Source organism: Anser anser, assembly GCF_964211835.1.
Source record: "Anser anser genome assembly, chromosome: 1".
Taxonomy (NCBI): Eukaryota; Metazoa; Chordata; class Aves; order Anseriformes; family Anatidae; genus Anser; species Anser anser.
Window position 1 is genome coordinate 47,382,205 of NC_139720.1, and position 6,000 is coordinate 47,388,204.

Consider the following 6,000-nt stretch of genomic DNA (forward strand, 5'->3'; position numbering starts at 1 on the left):
TCCCCATGGTCTCTGGCAATCTAAACATTACAGAGCAGAGACTTAACTAAGAGCAAATCAGATTTAAAAAAAAAACAAAAAAAAATGTTTGCAAGTTTTGGTCTAAGACAAAAGATACTACCACATAGTAAAAAATGTTATTTCCTTGAGGTTATGTTTATCTATTTAAGCAAAAATGTAATTCTACATTTTTAATAATAAACCTAAATCATTCAAACTAAGAGATTCCATACACATATACCAGTAACAGTCACCCTATTAGTCACTATCCCACACACAAGGAACTGCTTGTACAAACTGTGATGGCCTCCAGTAAACATAACTGGAAGCAAAATGAAATTCTCACACTAACATAAATACAACTCGGCAACTTTTCATTCATAAATTATACCATTTATATATCAAAGTGATATTTTCAGACAAACAACATTATAATATCCTACATTACCATCTTTTTTTAGTTGGTTTGTGGTGTTTGTTTTTTGTTTTTGTTTGTTTTTGTTTTTTAATCAAAGTACTCCTGTAATTTAATCTTCTAATTTGTTAACATAGCCTAAAACTTCTAAATTGCAAAACACTAAGTTCTGAATCCTGCTGTTGATTCTTTTTTAATGAAAGAGAACAAACATTGCTGCCCATCCTTTCCAGCCTGTTAAATATCTTTTACATAATCAGCTTCTCAGTACTATTGAATCCTGCAGATAACTGTGGGTTTCTCAAGGGTTTTATCAAATCCAGTGCCACTCCAGAAACTGAGCCTTAGTAGTGTTCACAGAACTGCTCCACCATTTCCCCCAACCAAAAAGGGAAGAAAAAAAAAAAAGAAAAAAAGGCACCTATACAGACTTCAAGTAGTTGTCATCCATTTCCATATTTTAAGTCTCTAGAATTGACAGCATTGCAGATGCCTCATATCCCTTTATTCACAGCAAGTTACAGGCACCTGTAAAAGAAACATTTTCAGCTGAGAGCTCCTACAGGGAGATTCCTTCCTGGATATCCATTTCTGTCAATGCATACATGAAGAAGATGTGTGCTACAACACTCTTGGTGGCAATTTCTCATCATGTTCTCCCTTACACGTCTGACTGAATCATCCAGGGGAACAGCTAATTGCTAAGCTGTGTGGCTGAGATTCAGTCCACATGAAGCTGAGTAAATATTGATAGAATAAAAGAAAAAAAGTACAAAAATTTAGCAATGACTTCAACTCATGTTTTGAGGGGTATGCCTCAAGTGTGTATTACATGCTGAGATCATGTTTTAATGATCAAATAGAAAACAAGTAGCTGTATTCTTTTTGCAATCACAAATCACCCATTCTTCATGCTCACATTTACCACAGATGCAAACCTTCCTGCCATCCCACAACAATCTTCAGATGTAGTGCAGAACAATGTAAGACATAAATCTAGTGTGAAACAGGAAGAGTCAGAGATCATGGGTACTGTCAATGGGTACAGGGTACCTGCAACAGCAGGGAGCTGGCTAGATTTGCTTTCTCAGACAATCCTGAAAATAAGAAGAAAGTAGATTGCATCTTACAGTGAAAAAAGGAGAAATTCCATTAAGTTCTGTTGACTCCCCATAAGTATGCAGCTTGAAGATTACCTTGCATTTGTATAACATGATCATGGTACAGAAACACATAATCAAACTATTCCTTTCCTGAATCCTAAGAAAACAGACAGCTAAAAACATGCATCTTTAAGCTCTTGCTATAGGCTCACCTCTACCTGTCAGAAACTTCTTCCATAAATATACTGAATGTCATCTCAAAAAAAAAAAAATCTCACATACACTGAATCTTGGTAAGACAAAACAGCCATCTACTACAGATGCAGCTCCAGCTAATTCAACTTGCCTTTATGTTACAGCATGTGTTGTTTGGTCTGGGAACACTGCTTTTCCCAGCCAGTTATTTTTGGAACTAAACTCCATTTGCTGCAATAAAACTGAGGTTAAGATACATGAACCTTCATAAGGTATTAGGGAATATGGTGTAACTTGTGCAAAATTGTAATACATTTGGAGGCAGCTCAGTTCACAGGGACTAGCCTCCTGCCCTGATTTGGTGCTATCAGACCTGTACTGACACTTGCAAAGACACGGGTGGATCTGCATTGAATTCTCCAGCACTCCACTCCAGGAAGAGTGGTTAACTCAGCATTAGCAGAGCATGAAAATCTGGATTTGTGTCAGGTGCTCCAACCTGAGAAGCTCCCCACAAAGTCAAGCATCACTTCATAGACCCAAGTGGCACCTCCAGGGCTCACGAGGTCAGGCCACGTCTGGTAACAGCAGCACTGCTGAGGTGACTTGGGAACAGCACAGCTGAGTCTGAAGCACAGAGCCATGGAGCTACCAAACCCCACCAGAACGGAGCAGTTCACAAAGCCAGCCCTCCCATCCTGCTTTGTAGTCTGGACAGATCACACACCAATAGTTGAAACCTAAGTTGTATTCCAATGCCAGGACATGAGACACAGTCACCTTCCTCCCGTGGCTCAGCACTGCCTCCTATTTTCCCAACCTCCTCTTGCAACAAGCAGTAGCTGCTCACCTCCAGAAGAAAGGCCAGCTGGCAGACCCTGCAGGATGCTAGCAACACCAAACCAGGCCAGAGAGATGACCCATGACCAGGCAGGTACCATAAAGCCCTCATCCTCTTCCTCGAGGCACCCTCGAGGCACAAGTTTGTTGTATGGATGGTTCACAGTGAATGCATCCTACAGACAGCGGCAGACCAGACCTACAGTAAAGCTAACAAATGCAGCATCCCACTTGCAATTGTTTCCGTGTCCTTTTAAGCAAGGTACCCTTTCTTAATTTCTGTGTTTCCACAAAAACACCACATGGAAACTAAAAACATCTCCCTGCTGCTTTGTGGCTTTAATCTGCTTGCAGAAGGTAACAAAAGGTCCGTGAGTTGACCACAAAAAATTAGATGGTTGCAGTTAAGAGTAATTCAGCTCTCGCTGTACAGCTAGGGCCTGGGCACAGAGCAATTAGAGACGGCTAATATTTTTGAAAAGGCATGCTTCTTCTGCACCCACCCCAAGATCAGATCATTCTTTACATATGAAGTTTCCTCAGAAAGAAAAAGCTGACATTAAAAGTCTGCAAAGCCTCTAATTGCTGGTCTTCTGAAAAAAAGTCTGTAAAGGTAGATCAATGCATTCACATTCTTCCACAGAAACACTCTAAAATTCTGGTTTTACTTTGTGATCTGCTCCACGACGAGCTGCTCTGGAGTATTTCTGAAACTTTGGGCCTCTACCTCCATAGGTCACAAAAGGGCCAACGCTAACGGAAGTACATAGCTTCAGTATAATGAAAAGCTCTGTCCGTGGTCCACAGTACTTTCATAGAGGTGCATGCACTTTCTCTCATCATCTTTTTTATTTGCAAGACATCATCATCAGTCTGCTGTCCCACAATCACTTCCTTTACTGCCACAATTTCATTAAAAAAGTGGAGATAATCCATGAAGTATGTGAAGTCAAGTTGAATTTCTTGAAGGAAGCAGTGCTAAAGCTGCTGATTATAAAGGAAGAAGTCTTAGAAGAGAAGGCTCCAGAAGAGAACTTATCCCTGGAAAAAGGTAACTGCTGATTTCACTCTGATGTCAAGATAAAACCTCACAAGCACCTATGTCCTCAGAGTTCAAGAAACAGAGAGATGAAGGTAGTATTGCTGAAAATGAACCAGAAAGACTGAAGAAAGAATATAGAGCATGAGATAGTCCTTTAGCCCTATGTTAAAAAAAATAAAAATAAAAAAAGAATAAAAAAAAAGAATCATGAAGTTTTTAACCACAGTAGGGTAGAATTCACATGAAATGTAGCTACAGCTCCCAGAATAACTTAGTATTTACATTAATTGAAAAAATAAAGAAACTGATACTGAACAGTGGACCAGACATGTGACAGTTAATGAGTTCTCAGAGACAAAAATTACTGAGATGGAAGTAAAATCCAAAAAGCTTATTGCTGTCAAGTCTAGGTAGCAGAATAATCTTAATCACAGAACACCGAAAGAACTGGTACATGAAATTGCAAGTGTGATAGCATGGATATTAAATAAATCCATCAAATGAGGGAGTACCACATGACTGAAGAAAACCAAATATGGTGCCTACACTTGAGAAGAAAGACGGAGGGAAGAAACTCATTTTGGTAGTATTGACCCATCAGTCATCTACAGATAACACACAAAACTTTCACACAAATCTTGAAGAAAACTGAAAAACAAAAGGAGATCAAATGAATTACAGAAGACAGATCATGTCACAAGAGTCCAAAATCTTTCTTATCTATTTTATTCCCATGAAAAATGCTGTAAGTATAATCCATCTCGATTTTAATAAACCATTTGCCAAAGCACTACATATGCTACTCTGGAAAAAGTGGCAAAAGTCAGCAAAAGTATAAAAAGTATAAATCAGATAAACTAGCTAAAGGGGAAACAAGAGTAAGCGGAAATTAAAAGGCAGAATGCTACCTACTGAAGACGTTCCTTCAGACTGGGCTTCAAGAACATGGAGTTGAGCATCACAGAGGACAAAGAGCATGACAATGTACATGAGACAAGGTTTAACAGCAGGAGATGCAGTTCCTGTAACAGCTGTTACAGTGCTGGGTGTTTCCAAACTATCAGCATGGTACGGTCACAAGACAAGGAAAGTGCAGTCATGAGAATAAGCAAATGCAATGATGATGTTTTCGGAACTGTTTTGGAGAAGGGCCTGAGGTTGGCCAAAGCTTTGAGCTGGGTCATGTGAAAATGAGCCTTCTAAAGAGCCACAAGTTTTCTTTAGAAGACAGTCTTCAAGGTCAAGAAGTCTAGGTTCTATCAGAAAACAAACAAATAAAAAAAGCTAGAAGAGTCGGAGTAGGGAAGACAATCGAAAGGGACCACACCCTAGGCCCCCCCTGCCCACTGAACCACTCACTCCAAGGGCAGGTCTCTTCTTCTGGACTTGATTCTTCAGTGACTTTCTGGACTGCAACAAATCCTAGAGTCCTTTTTAGGGACGGTCTCCATGCCCCCACTAGGGCCTCCTCCTTCTTCAGCTCCCGACTGCCCGCTCACAGAGCAGCTTCTCTGCCTGGCCACGGCCACAGCTCCCAGCAAAGGCGCAGCCTGCCCCCTGTCTTCAGCAGGCTGGGATCCCCAGCCCAGCTTCTCAAAGCCATTTGATGGAGGCCAGCAGGTGAAAACCAAACACTGTACATCACAGGCAGCTACAGGATGGTATCGGCAACATCATCCAGGCACATGGAGTGCTTTAATTTGGACAGTGTGAATCACGATGGTCAGCCCACTCAGACAAGTGCAGGGAAACACTAAGATATTCACATGACCGTGTGGGCTGTTTGGAAGGAAAAAGCTAAAATAGGGATTCTTCAGCCTCCTCTACACCCTGCGTACAGCTGGTAGCGCAGCTAGGCAAGCACAGCACAAACAGCAAATCCCACCCAAAAAACTACTTGGGCATTACACTGGTTGCCTTGCACTGACCTTTATTTACACTGTGGTTACTGTGCTGCTAAAATCCTGCCAGCTAGCAAGCTCAAAGGTATGTTAGGTATGTCTACAGAGGCACTTTTGCAACAACTCCACTGTAAAATGCGCTCAAGAGGTAAATGCTTTGTTTATTCATGTAAAAACACCAGGAACTGTCTAAGCCAAAATGAGGGGGAAAAAAAGAGTCCTTTAAACTGGAGAACAAAGAGGAATACTTGAGCATTTGTTAATCATAGAATCACTGAGTGGTTTGGGTTGGAAGGGACCTTAAAGACCACCCAGTTCCAACCCCCTGCCATAGCAGGGACACCTCCCACCAGAGCAGGCTGCCCAAAGCCCCATCCAGCCTGGCCTTGAGCACCTCCAGGGATGGGACATCCACAGCTTCTCTGGGCAGCCTGTGCCAGGGCCTCACCACTCTCTGAGTGAAGAACTTTTTCCTTATATATAATTTCAATCCACCTTCCTTCC

At 41.4% G+C, this 6,000-nt stretch overlaps 1 long non-coding RNA gene across 1 annotated transcript in view; it reads right to left on the reverse strand.

Moving 5' to 3' along the window:
• The window catches only part of LOC310902992, a 72,822-nt gene extending 67,409 nt beyond the window's left edge, over positions 1 to 5,413 (reverse strand). The window contains exon 1 of the long non-coding RNA XR_014587192.1: positions 4,955 to 5,413. This is a non-coding gene — a long non-coding RNA (uncharacterized lncRNA). The remainder of the gene's footprint in view (positions 1 to 4,954) is intronic.
• Positions 5,414 to 6,000: the final 587 nt, after the last annotated feature.